A 19,655-nucleotide genomic window follows, 5' to 3' on the forward strand; every position below is an offset into this window, starting at 1 on the left:
ACATTCCCGAATGAAAAGTTGGACATGGACAAATTTAATTATAGGAATGTACATATTATATACACGGAGCCGTCATAGCAAGTATGTTTGCCAATATGCAGATTTGATATTGATAGCATTTTTTATGTAAATAAAATCTATGAACGGTAAGCACTGATTTAAAAGACACAAGTTGCTATTATTTTGTACAGGTTGGCTGTCACTGTGCATCACAGTAAGTTCAACAGAGAAACCTATGGGGAAAAACCAGAGAACTATAGAAAACACTGAAAAACATCCAAATATTCTATCCACACTGATCTGTGTCCACACTTGTTGTCTATAAATAAAGCTTTTGAACTTTGAACTATGTCATTGGATGTAAATCTCACTATATTACCGGCCCAGGGCTTGTAAATTAAAATATCAATTTCTATGGAAAATTCAAATAGTCCATGTTTACCTGCTTGAATTAAGATGTTCTATTCAGAGCCTGAAAAATAAACATATTTTCTATTTTACGGGTGTGTTTTTGAAAGAATCTTTTGTTAATGACGTAACGTTCGGTTTACAGGCCGAATTGTGGTGGGGCCGAGACTTCTACCCCGAGTACATTGAATATCTATAATACTAAAATTACGAGGTCCAATTTGTCAGCCGTCATCACGTAAAAACGACGAATCACAGAATTCAACTTTATATATAACTAATATAGTACAAAGGTGTAGATTAAAAATTACACCACTCCAGGCCCTTTTGTTTTCCACGTAATTAATATTGCCAATAATTAAGATGTTCCGGGTCGAGTCCGCTACCGATACCAATAGTTTCCACGTAATTAATATTGCCAATAATTAAGATGTTCCGGGTCGAGTCCGCTACCGATACCAATAGTATATTCACCTGTTACCTATTACCTTATCTGTACGTTCCGCATCTGACAGGCGCACCACCAAACGTTGTATTCAGGATTAATATGCTATATACACGGGTCATAACCACAGGGTTGACACTACTAAATTGTCAAATTGTTACCTATTGTAGTATTTTAATCAGTAAGACTTTCTAAGATAACAATACGAATACTAAAAATCTGGACTAAAAATAAGGCGTATAGTTACAGTTTTCAATTTGTTAGTGGGCATGACGTAAAACAGCGAAGCAAAGAATTCAACTTTATTTATAACTTATATAGGACAATGCTGTTGATTAACAAATACTTCATTCCAGGACCTTTTGTTTTCCAAATAATTAATATTATTGTTTCAGTTCGACGGGTTCAAACAGAAAGACTTGAACAGAGAAAAACTGTGTATCTTATAATCGGCATGACTTTATCAGATGACAATACTAATACTAAAATAAGGCTTGCACATAGTTATATACTTTAATTCAGTCACGGACCCGTGATATCACGGGTGTGTTCTAGTATATATCTAAACATGTTTACAATCACCGCATGTGACAATCTGTCAATGGGAAGACCAATTTGTGATAACAAATATATTGTTACTGATGACATACCCTAAACGGATGTATCGAAGTTAATAGGTATAAAATTATACGCAGTAGATACGTATAGTCGGTTAAAGAGCTCTTAAGAGCTCATGTTCTCTGTTATTATGTATATATATGCAACCCGACTTTAAATAAAGATTACTTTACTTTTTTAGTCTATTATAGGGATATTTCCAGTGGCGAATCCAGAAATTTTCATAAGTGGGGGCCCACTCTAGGGAGGTCGGACATATTTTTTAATATATGCAAAGCAAGGAAACCTATATATTTTTGGAAAGGTCTCAACAGCACAAACTCAATAATGGTTATTTTTAAAATTTATCTCATACCGTTCTCTGGGGAATTTGGGTCGAAATTTTACTTTTTCACGATTTTCTGACCGATTTTCGTAAATTGAAAAACAGCTGATTACTGTTCATTTGAAAGTCCTAGCCATATAAACCTATACATTTTTAAAAAGGTCTCACGAATACAAATCCAATGCAACCTATATTTTAAACATATCTCATACTGTGTTCTGGAAAATTTGGGTTGAAATTTGAATTTTTCACGATTTTTCGGACCGATTTTCGTAAATTGAAAAACAGCTGACAGCTGTTCATTTGAAAGTCTTAGCTCCATAAACTAATACAGTTTTAAAAAGGTATCAAGAATACAAACCCAATGCAACTTATTTTTTAAACATATCTCGTACTGTGTTCTGGAAAATTTTGCTCCAGTGGTTCTCTAAATAATCAACCATATTTTTCCAGACAGGAGGGGGGGGGGGGGGCTCTTAATTCGCCTTTGATTTCATTGGTTGTAATTTTTATTTTATCATGAATTAGATTTGAACACGACTTGGGGAATGAAGTTAAAGACCGAATGTCAGTTTTAGTCTTATATATGTACTTTAATTTTAGTCTTACATGTATTTAAGTGTACATATATCACTGATTCAGTGGCGATGGTGAATAGCTATATATAGACACTGACAAGTCTTAGATAACATTTTATAGTTTTGAATGTTTCTTCATCAGTTGACTAAAATTAGGTGGAGGTATGTTTTTTTATTTCCAATAGAGGGGCACTCATGCTCAACCTATATCAATTTGTGCATGAAGCGATTGATAGTTGCCAGACACTGAATGATTATACCACAAATTTGTGAAAGTTTTAACCTATGCATATATACTTTAAATATGATAAAAAAAAATCATGTCTTTTTCAGGACTTCTGATCCAACCATGTAGTATGGCATGTTATTGAGATATGGTTCTGGTTGAGGGATGTTCATGAAGGACCTGTAGTACAAAGTATATCACTGGATTGAGCTCTCTGTCTAAGTGTATTATTAAAGTGCTTTGCTTTGAGCTCGGTTCATTGTTATGCAATTCATTCTTTGTGAAATAAAGATTTTATAGTCAACTCTCATGTACAAGGATGTCACAAAGTATTATCATTTCTATGTACAATGTAAGTAACAGGGAGATAAAAGCATTTTATTTTTTGTTTGAACCAAACATTATTTGTCCATTGACCAAATTTGTTTTGCTTTCACGAGCTTTGAAGGAGATATTATTATCAAAGAATTGATAGAAAACAGCACAGAAGCTTACTTTCTAGCTCATCAGGCTCAAGCATCATGTTAGGCATTGTCATTACTAAAAACCAATAAATGTCTTCTAATCTGAGGATCAATTCAACATTTTAAAATGTTTTACTAATGATACTGACAAGCCACCACAAAGATATATAAATAGAACCATACAAATAGTTAGCACATACATATTAAAAAAAAGATGTGATATGATTACCAATGAGACAATTCTCCACAACATACCAAAATGACATAGAAATTAACAGTTACAGGTCACCGCACAACCTTCAACAATGAGCAAAGCTAATGCAGCATAGTCAGCTATAAAAGGTCTCGAAATGACAATGTAAAACAATTCATAGGAGAAAAACAACAGGCTTATTTATGTACAAAAAATAAAGAAAAAAACGAATATGTAACACATAAACAAACGACAACCACTGAATTACAGGCTCCTTATATCATGTTCTCAGATATCATCTCCCAATTTAAAAAATCACGAAAAATTTAACCTATTATGTGTTGCTCTCCTAGCTATAAAATGAATCCAAAATCAAAGATGTGGAACATATTCTATCATAATCATTTGGTAACTAATGCAATTAGTGTTTTTTCCATGCCCGTCTTGAACATAAAAACTAAACTAAATATAAAATAAACAACACTCCTAATGCTCAGGTTGGTTGTCATCGTGCAACACAGTTAATAACACATGTAGGAAAATCATAGAACTACATTTATCATAAAACACTGTCAAACATCCAAACATACTATCCACACTCATCTGTGTCCACACTTGTATTCAGTAATCAAATGTTATAAAACTTATTCACGATGTATCGTACCACAAAACGCAGATCATGCTAGAAATTTGGTTGCGTGACTTAAACCGTTCATGAATAATGTCAATTTATAAACAATTTTCGTTTCCGTTCTCAAACTTAAGTTTGCCTTAACCAAATGCTACAAAACTTATCAATAATGCTTACCGCCTCAAGACACCGATCATTTAGAAATGGTGTGGCGTCACTGTTGATGATGTGTGCTCCTTTATAAAAAAAAAGTTGCTGAATTTATGTTTTTGTTCTCTAACTTTAGTTTACTTTAACTAAATGTTATGAAACTTGCACGCAATGCTTAAAATCACAAAATAGCCTTTACTACGTATATGTGATTCTGAATCTGTATGATAGTCGACTCATGCCGATGATCTTTACACGCCGTGGTATCTCTTGCTCTTAGACAAAATGTCCATTCATTTTCTTAACACTTTCACATACTGAGCTCATGTTTAATATATGAATCTTCAATGCAAATTGAATTTCGATTGGTTCCGCTCCACTGATTTTTGCCGAAATCACGGGCTTTGAAATTTGAAAATATTATAAAAATAGCAGATATGCAGACTATTTTTTCTAGATACTCTTAACATTTTGAGCAAGATTTAAGAATGCGAGTCTACAAGTTCACGTTTGATTCTGGAGGCCCCTCATGGGGGGGTCCTAGTAATCACATAATCACCATTTTTTGGCCAATATAATCACATAATCATTAAATATTTGCTTATCTTTAGTAATCAAATAATCATAAACTAAAAATACAGTCCTAGGTAATCAAATAATCATGAAATATTTGGCTTAATAATCAAATAATCATTAAAAAAACGGCCAAGTAATCACATAATCAAAAACCCCATGAGGGCCCTCATTCTGCTCAATTGATTATTTACCGAAACAATGATCAACAATGAATGTCTTAAAAACAACAGTTATACAGACTTTCATTCTCAAATTTCCATTTAAAAAAAAGGCTTCATGCTTTTTGCGGGCGGAGCCATTGGTGTCGTTCCGACACATCGAATTTTGTTATTAAAACGACAGTTGCAACTAACGGTTATCCTAATTCGAACTTGCATCTTGGAAATATCGATCACACTTTCGTTTAATTGCAACATCAAAACTGATGTCGGCTAGGTCTAAAAATGACCTCTACCGCAAATTGAGATTTATTATCAGATCTAAGCATTGAGTATACCTTTACTCTGTTTTTCTCGACAACAATTTTTCAATCAACTTGCGCCCCCGCATCTTCGCTAGCCAAGGGTTACGATCCACTCTCGCTCTCTTCACCCTTGGCGGATTGAGCCAACATTTGTGAAAACAATGTTGCGCCATCTGTCGGAATATTAAAGTCACGCCCATTCCGAATACATTATTCTTGACCAATGGTAGCACTTGAACTCTTCAATTTAGAGGTAAAAACACGGTAGTGTCAAGATTCTACACACTTGGTAAAGCCGGAAACGAAAATCTACGTCAACATTCATGCATTTGTGCATGAAACATACACAGGAACTTCTATTAGTTGATTAAAAACATTTAAGTTGTCACTAAATATAGTCGTATGTATAGGGGTGTAAAGACTTGTTGCACAATAAACACGTGGCAATTGTTTACAAACACTTTCTAAATTTTCACGTGATCATATTAAAGGCGCTTTTTGATTGGATGCAGCGAGTTTCGACTGCAACCAATAAAAACCCTTACCCTGTGTCTCCGAAATTTTATCTCAATCCGCCAAGGGTGAAGAGAGCGAGAGTGGATCGTAACCCTTGGCTAGCGAAGATGGCGCCCCCGTTGCGTTCGTGTATATATTGAATGTACATATTTTTTGTATAAACAGAGGTTGTTAACTTGTAATTCGTAAAAACGTAACTATAAAAGTGTGTTGGATTATTGAACAGTTAAATACAATTCACATTGAAAAGAACAAGGTTTGCTGATATTAAGGGACCAGTATAGACTAAAGTAATGTAAAATGAAGGTGAACAAAGGATTTACGATGCATGCTGAATTAGCGGGTCTAAGTTTTTTATAATTAATTCAAATTAACTTATTTCTTAAAACACTGCAAAAAGGGGGGGGGCACCACAGGCAAATATTACATTAAATTGTCATTATATTTTTGGCAGTGTTTTAAGAAATAAGTTCGTATAATGACAATTTAATGTCATATTTGTCTGTGATGACCCCCCCCCCTATTTGGGGATTGCATCAGAATTATAGTTTTCTCGTATCGCACGAGGATGACACATATCAACTGAGCAATTATGTTTGGGACTTAGTTTTAAGAAATGATGTCAAAGTAACATTATGAAAATATTTTTAGTAAGCTGAAATATATATTTATTTTTTACGTGACATGTTTATATCTTGTAAGATATTTTAGTTCTGTCCCGTTTTTCAACATTTGCGTCTGGAAAGTTGAAATGTTTTAACTGAATGGTTAATTTAAATTAATTATGAAAATTGTTAAAATGAAATCAATAAAGGAAATTATTGACCAGTTACAAACACTACCAGGGGATAACCCATAATGATTTTTTTTAGTTATATGTTTCAGCACATGTATAATTAACCCCAACTTTAGCCTTGTAAACTTGTTGTCTCCTTGTGAAATATGAAACATATTTAAAATGATTTCCTGCTAAAGTCTTTTATTGATATAAAGTTAAAACCTTCTTGCTTCTCACTAGACATCCCTCCAGTCCTGTCAGTTTTAATTCTTATATATGTGGATAAAAAATAAAAGTCCCCAAAACATTAACATGGCAGCAATTGCTTTTACAGCCTTTAAGGCTTTGATTTTTTTTTTACAGAAGAGTGTCCACGTGCACCATGCACTTGCACTGCACTATCAAAAATAGTAGAATAGAATGATATGATATAAATAGATGAAAATGATATATACATGCAACCGTAATATTAATATACTATATAACAACAAACCAGTGTATACTCTGGGACTATTATTATATTAGTATAATAGTCCAAGGTATACTGATTTGTATCACTACAATATAATAGTTATTACGGTGAGGTTGAATTTCCTGTCATCCATTTATCATCCAAGCACGAGCTTGTATCAGAAAAATATATCTCTGTAAATTAACCTCAGTTTCAGGTATAGAGATGTGATCTGTTTCTGTGACATGTGCTTTTGACCATCCACAAGAACCTGCGGTCATCCGATGTTCAGTACTTCAGTACTTTGATTTGCAATACTTCGATCTTCTGCTTCCTTACGTAAATCTCTGCAGTGTTGTTGCCCACTCAGCTAGCTGTGTTCCTTTTAAGGATCATTGTTAAAATGTTAATGTATTCAAGTAGAAGTTATTCCAAATGTTGAAAGGAAATTCCCGGATGGAAAGTTGGACATAGACAAATTTAATTACAGGAATGTACATATTATATACACGGAGCAGTCATAGCAAGTATGTTGGTCAGTATGCAGATTTAATATTGATAGCAATTTTTATCTAAATAAAATCTATGAACGGTTGGCACTGATTTAAATAAGTGCCTCCTAGAGTTCATGACAGTCTTGAACATTAAAACTAAATATTAAATAAAAGACACAAGTTGCTATTTGTAATGTTTGGTACGTGTTGGATGACACTGTGCACCACAGTTCAACATAGAAACCTATTGGGGAAACACAGAGAGAACTATCTGTGTCAGAAAACACTGAAAAACATCCAAATAGTCTATCCACACTGATCTATGTCCACACTTGTCTATAATAAAGCTTTTGAACTCTGAACTTACTACAAACAAATGTACTATGTTAATGCATAGATGTAACACCCAAGTAGGCTTTAATTGTCAGATTTCTATTGTCCTGATTGTCAATCTGCATCTCAATGACCAACTGGTTCATGTCATTATCAGATAAGTGTGAAAGCCATTACAACGCACATAGAACCTTTGAAGTCAGGGTTGAGCTTCATCAATGGGTATTATCTAGGGTTTATGTAAGTAAATCTCACTATATTACCGGCCCAGGCAGGGATTTTAAAATATCCATTTCTATGGAAATATTCCATGTTAACCTGCTTGAATTAAGATTTGCTATCCAGAGCCTGAAAAATAACATATTTTCTATTTTACGGCTGTGATATTACTTAATATAGATAATTCTCTTTCTGGAGAATTTTTTTTAAATAATATTATTCAAAAGATAAATTCAAGATTGAAGTTCCTATACAGACAGGCAAAATGTTTATCAGAACAATCAAGAAAGACTTTAGTTACAGCTTTAATTCAATGTCATTTTGACTATGCCTGTTCTGCATGGTATGCTGGTGTCAGCAAAAAATATAAAGATAAGTTACAAGTATTACAAAACAAATGTGTTAGATTTATAAAAAAAACACTAGATATAAATCAAAAGTTGACCATAATGTATTGAAAAGTATATTGGTTATGTTAATATTGAAAATCGTGTTAAACAATTGAGATTAAACCATGTACATAATATTTATTACCACCATTGTCCTAATTGTATCTATTCAAATTTTACAAAGGTGAAACATTTACATCATCATTTCACACGAAATAGTGAATATAACTTCTGGGTTCCTCCAGTAAAGAGTCATCATACAGATACATTTTATTTTAATGGCATACACGATTGGAATATGTTGCCAATTAAGGTTAAAAAATAAAGAAAATAAAGGAATTCAAAATTAGCGTCAAAGAGCACTTGACCAAAAGTTATAGTCATCAGACTCTTTTTTATATTATTTCAATCATATTTTTATATAAATTATTTTTATATGAATTTTTATGTCATATTAATTTGTGTGATATCTTTTTTTATATGTCGAAACTATAAGCCGTTTACACATACGGGGGGGGGGGGCAAGGGGGGTCCCAATAACAGCAAAACAGCAAATTGATTTGGCTCATAACAGATAACAAGGAATTAAAATGGACAAAAACAGATAACAGTAAATGAAATATTAAAATAATTCGGTCTTTGACAAATCAGTATTTCTTATTACGGATATAATCCTTTGTAATGCATTCCATTTTTTATGACTATGTTTTTAGTATTAATTTATGTATCTAAAATTTGTTTAAATTACTACTCAATATATTATAATATTTCTTATACGCTCGTTTACGGAACGTATTATGGTATACTGTTGTCAACATGTCGGACATTAACTCAAAAACTCTTTAACCATTTGCATTAAACTTTGGGAAATTGTTTATATCTATTGACGTGAGCTCCGAGCTCCCTTTTCTTTTTTTCTTTTTTTTCTTTTTTTTTTTTATAAATTTTAGATTTTAAGTTTCTGGGTAATGGGTTTTTATTCAATAAAATTGGTGTTTTTTTTCATTTTTCTGATAATATCTCAAAAATGCTTTCACAAAGCAAGGAATTTTGGTGAATTGTTTATATCTATTAACATGAGGTAACTTTCAATTTTTATAAATTTTAGATTTTACGTTTCCGAGTTAACGGGTTTTATTAATTAAAAAGGGGTGATTTTCCAGTTTTCAGACATTAACACAAAAATGTTTTCAGCAGTTCTCATGAAACGTTGGTGTATTGTTTATATATATTGACTGAAGCTCCCTTTGTTGCTAATAAAAAAAAGTGACCTAAAAGAGTTTGATATTCTGACTTTTTCTAAATGACCATTTAATGAGGTGTGTGAATTTTTCTTAATAAAACTATGAGGCAAAGTGGTATATAGGGTAGAAAAATCAAAAGTACCAATTATAAGCATGCAATTTATCAAGTACTTCGAACTAATTTTGACACTCTAAAAGCAATTTATTCCACTATTTTCAAAGGCCCTTATTTGAACAATTTTTTATCAGCTGAGGTTTTTGATTGTACCAAGTGTACTAGTAAGTAGAATACATAGTTTAGTAGGGAAACAATGGCTTGAAACGAAATAAATCTTTGTTTGTAATGAGTTATGTGCAGCTTCAGACCCAAGTACATGGTTGGAACTTTCATTGTACAATGCATTTGGTTCTGCTTTGAAAAGAATTACAGAGCTGAGTCTATGTACCATATTATATAAAAGGTTAAGTGGTTGTTAGGACCTAGTCCTTAATTGAGATACTTTTCAGATATTCCTGGCCATATGTTTTTTGTCATATTAAGAATTGTTTTAATTTAATATGTTCGTACGGAAGACAAGGAACATTATTCTCATACAAAAAATTCTAAATACACATTCATAAAAAAAAAATGGAATTTATTACAAAGGATAATCATAAGATATACTTGAATTGTCCTGGACCTCACTTCTGTGATGGGTATATGTTAATGGAATCCTTCTCTGAATACGGGACAAACATATTAATAGTGGTAGACCCCAATGGCCAATGATCTTCAATTTATACCAAATATTGACTGTCAAAAAAAATGCTAACATTCCAATTTTCAATAACAGTTAACAGCAAATACATTATCACAATAACAGATAACAAAAAAAAACTGAAAGCCCAATAACAGCTAACAAAGAATAAGACAATAACAGTTAAACCCCTTGCCCCCCTCACATACCTGCCAAGTTTTCAAAATGCCCATGGGGGTTTTGCGTGCAAGATGGCTGCCTTACTTCTAAAAAACCTTCAAGGGGGCCTTCAAATACAGTGTGATGTTGGTTTTTGGCTTCTTCATACTTTTAAAAGCCTCAATTCATTGTAAAATTAATTGTTTTGTAAAAATTGTGGACATAATTGCTCTTTAAAAATTTCAATTTGGGAGCCTCCATGGGGGAAATCCCCCGCAAAAAGTGACAGTTGGCAGGTATGTAAAAATTTACATTGGAAACAAGCTTTAGAGCTGTCATGGGTTAAGGATACTGCACTCATAATAATGCCAATATATTTTACCATATATGTGTTAGTATTGTCTTTATGTATTGTATATATTATTGTAATTATAAATATGCTTGATATTTCATTTAATAAAATATTATTATTATGATATTGTTTTTTAAAATTTTTTTTTTTTAGGACGTAACGGTTTACAGGCCGAATTGTGGTGGGGCCGAGACTTCTACCCCGAGTACATTCATTAAATTGAGAATGTAAACATGTTTACAATCAACGCATGTGACAATCTGTCCACAGGAATCGGAAGTTCTATCAATAAATTCTGTAAATAATAAGGTCGACTATCAATGATAATGACAATCCTTGAAAAATGCGTTGCATTCCTGTCGCTTCTCTACGAGAAGCTCTATTGATAGTCGACCTTAATTTACAGAATTTATTGATAGAACTTCCGATTCCTGTGATCTGTCAATGGGAAAACCGATTTATATTTGTGACAACCAAAAAATGTTACTGATATGACATACCTTAAACGGATGTATCGAAGTTCATAGGTATAAATACGCAGTAGATTAAGTACTAAAGTAGTAAATTTAAGAATTTTCATGGTGAGTACAAATTCAGTGAATCTCAATGTTTATAAAAAAATATTATGTTCAATGTAACTTATAATTATAAACTCAACTATTCAAATCGTGTTTTAAAAGAATTGTATCGTATGTTTTGTCTTGAAGTCGTGATTAAACTGTTAAAATGCACAGGTATTTTGGGCATGGACCCCCTCTTTGGGGCCCTACTAATTTTCAATTCAATTCAATATTTTATTGGAAAGAGCACAATAGAGGTGTGATCCAAATACAGATAATTATAATATTAAACAACATATAAATGAAATAAAGCTGCATATAACAAGTCATAATTAAGCCAATTGACCACTTTCGAGTTCATCCGTCACCGGCAAAAACTCGTCAATTATGCGTGCCTTTATGACGTCATTTACCAGATAGAGGGGATCGCCTGTATCCCTGCACTATTTACGTTCATCAAGCGTCTTAGTGATCATCATACACCTTATCGCTAATCCCGGCTGACCCGGCCGCTTGAACTTTTGACGCAAACAACAATCACTTTTCCATTGTGGCGTCAGATATTTTGTTTTGTGACGTCAAAAATTTACGGGAACCTGTGTGATATCCAGTAATGGCGGACAAATAGCGATAAGGTGTATTGTGCAGGATAAACTAGAAATAATGGTTGTTCTGTAGGTACTTAATGACAATTCCCTAATGACAGCAGTGCTGATTGTCAATTTTGAGAATTTAATTTGCTGAATAATTCGTACAATATAGAATTATAGTTTTCCAACCGCTCGCTCAACATTGAAACGGAAGTGACGACGCCCCTAAACGCACAAATGACGTTCACTAAAACCAGAGTTTTTGACGGAAATGCATCGAACTCAAAAGTTGTCTATTCTATGTATACCAACCAATACATTATGAACTGATATTGATACCATAAACTTATGCATCAGTATTATTCTAGATTTTCATAAATTTACTTAAAACACACAATATATAAGATAAATATATATATGTATATTCACAAACTACTGTAAAAGATTATTATCTGATGAAACGGTATGGTGGTCTCTCAAATCAATTAAGAGCTTCTTCAATATACATACAAATAGATTTTAATTCTTTTTCAGACATAGGATTTAACATTTTGGTAAAGTTTTCATCCAAATTATTTGAATTAATATCATTAATTTTATATTTAGATCTAATTTTGTTATATTGCAGACATTCAATCAAGAAATGTATCTCATTTTCAATTTTTCCTGTGCAAAATTTACAAAATCTCTCATTAGAGGGTATTTTTGGTCTTGCATACCTACCAGTTTCTATTGCCAATGAGTGTGCACTTATTCTTAATTTAGTGAGTTTTTTTCTAAGGTATTTAGGAATATTAAAGTTTAAATATTCTTGTTTAAATTTATTATAAATTTTACTAAAAAATGAAAGTTTACCACAGTTTCCATCTTTTATCTTAGATAGTTCAAATATAATTTTATTTTTGTAGAAATCTTCTAGTTTCTGTTTGAAATTACTATTATAATGCTTGTTTAAGGGTATTCCAATATATTTCATTAATTCAGATAGTCTATTAGACCATGAATTTTCTCTATTTGTGAGAGTTTTGTCCACTTCAAAAGCAGCCTTGAGAATTTCATGCGGACCACCAGACCGTTCACCAATATCACTGAGACGCACATAGTATTTATACATAAGTTGATTACATTTAATGCTAATGGGTAAAGTGCCCGATTCACACCACACTGCTAGATTGGAAGACTTTCCATGAACCCCAAGTATGTTTTTTAAATATGGAGTTTTGTGTTTTTTCTAATTTACTTTTGTCTAATGCTTCAAAAGGAGTATGTTCGGTAAGGTCCTAAAATGGCCCCCATTTTTAGCATCAATTTCAAATTCGGATTTATTGACCAATATCACAATAAATTATAGCTTATACAGTGACTAGATAGGAAATAAGCCATTTTGTTGAAAATTTTACGTTTTTGCGTTTCATTATGACGTCACAAGTTGTACTCATATTGATTTTTCACTAAAAAGTCAATGAAAATGTGTAAATTTCCCATAGATTATTAGACAGGAAACATAGAGCGCATACGTCGACAACAAAGATCTTTTAATATAGTGTTTGTGAAGACATTTCACATGTTTTATTTGAATATTAAGTTTGTCGACGCCTGCGCTCTATCTTTCCTGGTCCTTAAATTGGTTGAAATCTAGCTGTTTTTGTCAAATTTCACCAAAGCTCTTTATTTTGACCTATTTGGGATGTAAAAATCAACGTGTTAGAATAAAATTTTGACAAAAACAGTTCTGTTAAACTTTCTCACATATCTTTAAGGCAACTTAAAACATTTATTGTCTTGTTACTATGAACTTTATAATTGGGGCCAAATATGGCCCTTACCGAACTTACTCCTTTGGTTTGAATTCTGATATCCATACTTCTGATCCATAAGTTAAAATAGGAATTATCATTGAATTAAAAAGCTGGAGCCAAGTCTTAACAGACAAATTTTCACTATATGGTAGTTTTGACTTCAATGCAAAATATGCTTTTTTACCTTTATCTGCTATGAAAATCAACTAAGTATTTATAACAATCAACAATTTCAATTGCATTAGAACTGTAATAAAAGTAAAAGTTTTCTTTATTTACTTTATTTTTAGAGAAAATTATAATTTTTGTTTTCTTAAGGTTCACGTCCAGTTTCCATTCTGTACTATATTTTTGTAAAGAATCAAGAGAGTTCTGGAGACCATCTGCAGATTCCGATATCAATAATAAATCATCAGCATACAATAAATGGTTCACTTTTTGACCGTTTAAATAAACTGCACTAGTTGAGTTTGTATCTAAGTATTTTCCTATGTCATCAACAAATATATTAAATAAAGAGGGACTTAAACTGTCTCCTTGTTTGACTCCCTGATTAGCAAGAAAAGGCTTAGTAAACATATTTTGATATTTACATGAATATTAGGTATTAGAGTACATGTCATGAAGTATATTATAAAATTTGCCTTGTATTCCTTTATTTTGTAATTTTAAGAATAGAGCTGATCTCCAGACACTGTCAAAAGCCTTTTTAAAATCTACAAAACACACATATAGTTTATTTTACATTAAAACAAATATTTGTTTATTATTGTTTTTAAAATAAAGACATGATCTACAGTTCTGTAATTTTTTCTAAAACCACCTTTATTTGAAGATAATAAATTATGTGTTTCAAGAAAATCACTAAGTCGTTTTTGTAAAATGGAGGTAAAGACTTTACCAAAACAGCTTGTTATGCTTATACATGTACCTCTATCAGTCATGATCACCAGATTTATAAATTGATGTCAATAGAGAAATGTTCCAAATTTTGGGGAATTTTTCTGAATTAAGTATCTTATTAAAAAGTTTTGTCAAAAGTAAAGTAGAGTGTTTGACCCCACCTTTAGAAATTCATTAATTATCAGATCAGGACCTCCAGATTTTCCCTTTTTAGCTCACCTGGCCCGAAGGGCCAAGTGAGCTTTTCTCATCACTTGGCGTCCGGCGTCCGGCGTCCGTCGTCCGTCGTCTGTCGTCATCGTCGTCGTTAACTTTTACAAAAATCTTCTCCTCTGAAACTACTGGGCCAAATCAAACCAAACTTGGCCACAATCATCATTGGGGTATCTAGTTTAAAAAATGTGTGGCGTGACCCGGTCAACCAACCAAGATGGCCGCCACGGCTAAAAATAGAACATAGGGGTAAAATGCAGTTTTTGGCTTATAACTCAAAAACCAAAGCATTTAGAGCAAATCTGACATGGGGTAAAAATGTTTATCAGGTCAAGATCTATCTGCCCTGAAATTTTCAGATGAATCGGTCAATCGGTTGTTGGGTTGCTGCCCCTGAATTGGTAATTTTGAGGAAATTTTGCTGTTTTTGGTTATTATCTTGAATATTATTATAGATAGAGATAAACTGTAAACAGCAATAATGTTCAGCAAAGTAAGATCTACAAATAAGTCAACATGACCAAAATGGTCAGTTGACCCGTTTAGGAGTTATTGCCCTTTATAGTCAATTTTTAACCATTTTTCGTAAATTAAAGTAATCTTTTACAAAAATCTTCTCCTCTGAAACCACTGGGCCAAATTAATTCAAACTTGGCCACAATCATCTTTGGGGTATCTAGTTTAAAAAATGTGTGGCGTGACCTGGTCAACCAACCAAGATGGCCGCCACCGCTAAAAATAGAACATAGGGGTAAAATGCAGTTTTTGGCTTATAACTCAAAAACCAAAGCATTTTGAGGAAATCTGACGTGGGGATATAAATGTTTATCAGGTCAAGATCTATCTGCCCTGAAATTTTCAGATGAATCGGTCAATCGGTTGTTGGGTTGCAGCCCCTGAATTGGTAATTTTGAGGAAATTTTGCTGTTTTTTGTTATTATCTTGAATATTATTATAGATAGAGATAAATTGTAAACAGCAATAATGTTCAGCAAAGTAAGATCTACAAATAAGTCAACATGACCAAAATGGTCAGTTGACCCCTTTAGGAGTTATTGCCCTTTATAGTCAATTTTTAACCATTTTTCATAAATCTAAGTAATCTTTTACAAAATCTCCACTGAAACTACTAGGCCACAATCATCTTTGGGGTATCTAGTTTGAAAAATGTGTCCGATGACCTGGCCATTCAACCAAGATGGCCGCCACGGCTAAAAATAGAACATAGGGGGTAAAATGCAGTTTCTGGCTTATAACTATGAAACCAAAGCATCTAGAGCAAATCTGACAAGAAGTTAAATTGTTAATCAAGTCAATATCTATCTGCCCTGAATTTTTCAGATGAATTGGACAACTGGTTGTTGGGTTGCTGCCCTCCAATTGGTAATTTTTAAAGAAATTTTGCCGTTTTTGGTTATCTTGAATACTATTATAGATAGCGATAAACTGTAAACAGCAATAATGTTCAGCAAAGTAAGATCTACAAATAAGTCAACATGACCTAAATGGTCAATTGACCCCTTAAGGAGTTATTGCCCTTTATAGTCAATTTTTAACAATTTTCATTAATTTGGTAAATTTATGTAAATTTTTACCAAATATAGTTCTCTGTTACTAATGGGCAAAGTTCATTATAGATATAGTTGTAAGAAGCAAAATCATTCAGTAAAGTAAGAACTTCAAACACATCACCATCACCAAAATACAATTTTGTCATGAATCCATTTGTGTCCTTTGTTTAATATGCACATAGACCAAGGTGAGCGACACAGGCTCTTTAGAGCCTCTAGTTTAACTTCTTAATGCAGTCTTTGATTTCTTTAATTGTAATAGGGACATTAAGGGATGTAATTTAGTAAAGTTGTGGTTTTTGTTCTGTATATTTTGATTTGTATCAGTTTTATCATTATCACTTGAAACAAGCAAATTTTTATAATGAATCTCCCATTCTTTGGCAGAAATAGCAGGCTCACAGTTATTATTCTTTTTTTGTTTTTTGGTAATTATTAATGCTTTCCCAAAATTCTTTGGTGTTCTTTGGGTTTATCTCATTTATTTGTTTTATCAAGGAATGAAAAAAATCCTTTTTCAATTTATTTTTCAATTTATTGTACTCTCTTTTACAGTTGCAATAAGTCAATCTTAATGCATTATTATGAGGGGCTTTAGCTAATTTATTTCCAAGGGAACAAACTTCTTTTCTAAGGAGTAAGCAATCATTTGACACCCATACTTTTTTAGGTTTTGCATTTTTTGTATGTCTTTGCATTATGGACGTTTTAAAATTTGCTTTAAAAGAAACTGATTTTTTTTCAGCTTCTAAATAGATTTCATTAGTTTTGGACGCTAAAAAGTCAATATCATTAAAATTATTATCATCAATTAGTTTGTTTGAAGATAGAATGTCTTCTACACTGTTTTCTTCTAATAAATTAAAGCATCAATATAAATGTCCTTGTATTCCTTTATTTTGTAATTTTAAGAATAGAGCTGATCTCCAGACACTGTCAAAAGCCTTTTTAAAATCTACAAAACACACATATAGTTTATTTTACATTTAAACAAATATTTGTTTATTATTGTTTTTAAAATAAAGACATGATCTACAGTTCTGTAATTTTTTCTAAAACCACCTTTATTTGAAGATAATAAATTATGTGTTTCAAGAAAATCACTAAGTCGTTTTTGTAAAATGGAGGTAAAGACTTTACCAAAACAGCTTGTTATGCTTATACATGTACCTCTATCAGTCATGATCACCAGATTTATAAATTGATGTCAATAGAGAAATGTTCCAAATTTTGGGGAATTTTTCTGAGTTAAGTATCTTATTAAAAAGTTTTGTCAAAAGTAAAGTAGAGTGTTTGACCCCACCTTTAGAAATTCATTAATTATCAGATCAGGACCTCCAGATTTTCCCTTTTTTAACTTCTTAATGCAGTCTTTGATTTCTTTAATTGTAATAGGGACATTAAGGGATGTAATTTAGTAAAGTTGTGGTTTTTGTTCTGTATATTTTGATTTGTATCAGTTTTATCATTATCACTTGAAACAAGCAAATTTTTATAATGAATCTCCCATTCTTTGGCAGAAATAGCAGGCTCACAGTTATTATTCTTTTTTTGTTTTTTGGTAATTATTAATGCTTTCCCAAAATTCTTTGGTGTTCTTTGGGTTTATCTCATTTATTTGTTTTATCAAGGAATGAAAAAAATCCTTTTTCAATTTATTTTTCAATTTATTGTACTCTCTTTTACAGTTGCAATAAGTCAATCTTAATGCATTATTATGAGGGGCTTTAGCTAATTTATTTCCAAGGGAACAAACTTCTTTTCTAAGGAGTAAGCAATCATTTGACACCCATACTTTTTTAGGTTTTGCATTTTTTGTATGTCTTTGCATTATGGACGTTTTAAAATTTGCTTTAAAAGAAACTGATTTTTTTTCAGCTTCTAAATAGATTTCATTAGTTTTGGACGCTAAAAAGTCAATATCATTAAAATTATTATCATCAATTAGTTTGTTTGAAGATAGAATGTCTTCTACACTGTTTTCTTCTAATAAATTAAAGCATCAATATAAATGTCCTTGTATTCCTTTATTTTGTAATTTTAAGAATAGAGCTGATCTCCAGACACTGTCAAAAGCCTTTTTAAAATCTACAAAACACACATATAGTTTATTTTACATTTAAACAAATATTTGTTTATTATTGTTTTTAAAATAAAGACATGATCTACAGTTCTGTAATTTTTTCTAAAACCACCTTTATTTGAAGATAATAAATTATGTGTTTCAAGAAAATCACTAAGTCGTTTTTGTAAAATGGAGGTAAAGACTTTACCAAAACAGCTTGTTATGCTTATACATGTACCTCTATCAGTCATGATCACCAGATTTATAAATTGATGTCAATAGAGAAATGTTCCAAATTTTGGGGAATTTTTCTGAGTTAAGTATCTTATTAAAAAGTTTTGTCAAAAGTAAAGTAGAGTGTTTGACCCCACCTTTAGAAATTCATTAATTATCAGATCAGGACCTCCAGATTTTCCCTTTTTTAACTTCTTAATGCAGTCTTTGATTTCTTTAATTGTAATAGGGACATTAAGGGATGTAATTTAGTAAAGTTGTGGTTTTTGTTCTGTATATTTTGATTTGTATCAGTTTTATCATTATCACTTGAAACAAGCAAATTTTTATAATGAATCTCCCATTCTTTGGCAGAAATAGCAGGCTCACAGTTATTATTCTTTTTTTGTTTTTTGGTAATTATTAATGCTTTCCCAAAATTCTTTGGTGTTCTTTGGGTTTATCTCATTTATTTGTTTTATCAAGGAATGAAAAAAATCCTTTTTCAATTTATTTTTCAATTTATTGTACTCTCTTTTACAGTTGCAATAAGTCAATCTTAATGCATTATTATGAGGGGCTTTAGCTAATTTATTTCCAAGGGAACAAACTTCTTTTCTAAGGAGTAAGCAATCATTTGACACCCATACTTTTTTAGGTTTTGCATTTTTTGTATGTCTTTGCATTATGGACGTTTTAAAATTTGCTTTAAAAGAAACTGATTTTTTTTCAGCTTCTAAATAGATTTCATTAGTTTTGGACGCTAAAAAGTCAATATCATTAAAATTATTATCATCAATTAGTTTGTTTAAAGATAGAATGTCTTCTACACTGTTTTCTTCTAATAAATTAAAGCATCAATATAAATGTCCTTGCTCTGATCCGTCGATTTAAATGTACCAGGAAGGGACCATAGTTTTTCCTTATCTATTTCTTTAGAATTTTTATAATTAAAAATATTCAATGCTATTAAACAATGATCTGATAGATCA

The 19,655-nt window shown here is 31.7% G+C and overlaps 1 protein-coding gene across 4 annotated transcripts in view; it reads left to right on the top strand.

Moving 5' to 3' along the window:
- Positions 1-11,185: 11,185 nt before the first annotated feature.
- LOC143071913 (von Willebrand factor A domain-containing protein 5A-like) overlaps positions 11,186-19,655 on the top strand; it is a 50,166-nt gene continuing 41,696 nt past the window's right edge. For 3 of the 4 annotated variants that reach the window (XR_012976991.1, XM_076246593.1, XM_076246595.1), the window contains exon 1: positions 11,186-11,276. The gene's annotated coding sequence lies outside the window, so the exon portion shown is untranslated. Of the gene's footprint in view, positions 11,331-19,655 lie in introns of all 4 variants that reach the window. The other variant, XM_076246594.1, reaches the window with a different exon arrangement.

The sequence above is a fragment of the Mytilus galloprovincialis genome, chromosome 4 (genome assembly GCF_965363235.1).
Source record: "Mytilus galloprovincialis chromosome 4, xbMytGall1.hap1.1, whole genome shotgun sequence".
NCBI classification, from domain to species: Eukaryota; Metazoa; Mollusca; class Bivalvia; order Mytilida; family Mytilidae; genus Mytilus; species Mytilus galloprovincialis.